The sequence below is a fragment of the Mus pahari genome, unplaced genomic scaffold (assembly GCF_900095145.1).
Source record: "Mus pahari unplaced genomic scaffold, PAHARI_EIJ_v1.1 scaffold_11092_1, whole genome shotgun sequence".
Classification (NCBI taxonomy): domain Eukaryota; kingdom Metazoa; phylum Chordata; class Mammalia; order Rodentia; family Muridae; genus Mus; species Mus pahari.
In genome coordinates, this window is record NW_018393880.1 from 17,496 (window position 1) to 20,558 (window position 3,063).

The 3,063-nt window shown below is 42.8% G+C and overlaps 1 non-coding gene across 1 annotated transcript; it reads left to right on the plus strand.

The window, feature by feature from the left end:
• The first annotated feature begins 2,086 nt into the window (after positions 1 to 2,086).
• LOC115063378 lies at positions 2,087 to 2,220 on the plus strand. The gene has a single exon (XR_003843218.1). It is a non-coding gene; the product is annotated as a small nucleolar RNA SNORA71 (small nucleolar RNA).
• Positions 2,221 to 3,063: the final 843 nt, after the last annotated feature.

Genomic DNA, 3,063 nt, shown 5'->3' on the forward strand with positions numbered 1-3,063 from the left:
TTGACCATCACCTTATAACAGAATCTTTTTACCACTAGCATCATGTAAAGCAGACATCACCTAGAAGTTTGACCAACTAACACAGGAAAACTGGATCATATCTCCTGCTTGAAAGCCCTTTTACAACCCATTATTATTACTGAGCTCTAAGTGAATGAAGGAATGTCTGCAAGAATCTACTCTTTAAATATAATCAAAAACCGCATTACCTTTTCCCAAATATTGGGACTTTTCCTTCAGATGTCAGTTTGTGTGTACTTAGCTTTCCAAAGATTGATCTTTCTTTACTTTAAAGAAAAACAGAAAACAACCTTTAAAACAAATGTAAAACTACTTGTTTTATAAAATTTTTAAAATATGTTAGAGTTAATACCTAACTCCTAACCATTTCTGGCACTTTTTTGCTCTAGACAGTAAAGTAGGCAGCTGAGAACCACAGGGGAGGCACTTACGTTTGAGGGATATGAAGGCCTGGTTTATTGAGGTCCAGGGACCTTAACTCCTGCATAGAGAGGCGGCCAGCACCACAGGTGGAAACTGAACTTCACTTCATTCTTGTAATCTAATTCAGGATTTCAGTGTTAGGAAAATGTTCCAGATTCAAGTAGTTCATCAAGCAACAATTATTATCTTTATCCTCTAGTAGAAAAGCAACTAAGTTTGTTTCTTTATGACAATCGTTTCCTTGTATGCTATATTCGTTCATGTAAACTGAAGTTCTTACAAAGAACACCTATGCAACTTCAAGTATTAAATATACTTAAACACCAGACACATATAACACAATACAAGAATGAACGGTGTATGATTTCTGCATCACACAGCAATTCGTGATCACAAAGTTTCTGTATGTAAGCTCCCGAACACATTACTGCTATCTCTTGTGTCTATTTCCATGGTAACACATGGGCTGCCTGACAAGAAATTTCAGGTTCCTTTACTTCTCACTCAAAATGTTTTCTTTGGTTTCAAAAGAGTGTAGAAGTACTTCTTATGGGGGGTTTCTTGCTCCCCCTTTGCTCCCAAGGAACAGCATGGTGTTTCTTTAACACACTTCAGCCAGCTTTGGCTCCGAGTGAATGACATAGAGACCTGGTATTTGTATTAACAAGCTTCTGGCACTAAGCTGGGCAGGCTCTGAGCTATTCTAACTCTGTATGGCTGCCTACTGCCCAGACACATGGTCCTTTATGGGCAATCTGAGGTTTGCTCTGGCTCACCCTGGTCCATGCACGTGTTCTTCTGGCTGTTCCCTTCCTGACATCTCTAGTCTATCCCCATGGTCTCATCACTTCTCTACTTCTCTGGTCTCTGTAGGACCTCAATTGGGATCAGATTCCTGCCCAATTCTTGTCTTCTGCCCAGCTAATTGGTTGTTCAGTTCTTAATTAATCAATCAGAAGAGACAAAAAAAAAAACAATTTTTTACATAACATTGAGACCAGAGATGCTGACCAAGTCAGCCTCTGAACTACAACCAGACTTCTGGGCATAAAAATCACCCTCTAACTACACAGTGCACAAACTCTATTACTTTACTACACCTGGTTTACAATTAACCCACTGTTTCTCAGTTAATACTCACTACTGTCTTTCTGGTTCTAATCGCCCTGTCTGTGGTGGATAGCCCTGGGGCTAATTGTATTTGATGTTAATTCTGTTCTCCAGTTAGAGGCTTGTAACAATGAATGAGTCAACACTCAGGTGACTTCCTATAAACCTTCTTCCCACCTTAATTTATAAAGGCTAGAGCTAGTGATTGGGTGGAAAAAAAGAGGGGAAGATGGAGCTGAAGGTTTTGGGAGAAAAGGAGAGAGAGTGAGAGGACAGAGGAGAAGGAGAAAAGAGGAGCAGAAGCACCTGACCTGGAGAAACCGCAAGTTAAAAGTGATCTCATAGATATGGAAGATGGTAGTGTAGTGGTAGATCTGCCCAATCTAGGCGCACAGCCTGTATTCATATTAATTGAGTTGTGTTTTCATTGCCCGGGATTATTTGGGTTGGAGATTTACTGTGACACCTTTCAACAAAGATAAAACCATCCGGTTCACAACACAGGCTGCTCCTACTTTTAAAACAAGTATCACCCTGCATTCATAAGTGATCAGGGGATACCCATGCCCTGACCATTGGTAGTGCAGGCAGAGGAAATATGGAAAGAACTGTCTCATGCTTGGAAGGTCCACACCCATGCCTTCCAATGCTGGGAGCTCTCCCACACTGGGGTGTGTGTGTGTGTGTGTGTGTGTGTGTGGAGAGTATCAAAATAATGTCTACGTTGGATCGTGTCTCTATCTCTGCAACATCAGACACTATGCACTCTGCCCTAGTTTCCACAAGGGGTTAGACAAATCGCATTTTATTGTTGTTTTGTTTTGAGCTAGGAGTGGAGAGTCAGACTCGTTAGCACGCTAGGCTGGGCACTGAGCCAGATCCCTCCTTGTTTTGGTGGCTTGCATTCCACCTAATTTTACTCTCACAATTTCACTGTTTTTCAGTCCTTGCCCATACAAGGCTTCTAAGATGCAGCATCAGGACGGGAACACAGCACACCTCAGCTTCCCCCTATCAGTCCCCACCTGTTAGCATCACCTTTTCCCGCTACAAACGTTGTCCGCATAAAGCAGAGCCGGGCAGATCTACCCCAGCTTCCTCACAACAGTTAGCTCCAGTGGCGTGGACCATTTTAACACAGAGCTGATCCCATCTCAGTAGTTACCCTTCTCTCGGCTTCTCAACGAGACCCAGCGCCCAGCTTTCAGTAAAAAGCACGACTGCGCACGAAAACAGCTGCCAAAACAAGAACATCCGTCTTGGTCAAACCCCAGACAATGGAATTTTAAAATTTCCGCCGGCACTGACGTCAGGACTGCTCCATTAAGCTCCGGAAGATCTCAAGGCCACCGGTCTTGTCTCATCCTAGAAAATGAGGCTTCACTCTGACAGCCAAACCCAACCTCACTGGATGAGACACCAGATTAGTTGTGGCTTTTTCATATTTTCCCTGCTGTTCATTTCCATCAAGGGTAGTCCTTACGTCTGGAGATTTGAAGTTTGAGAAAT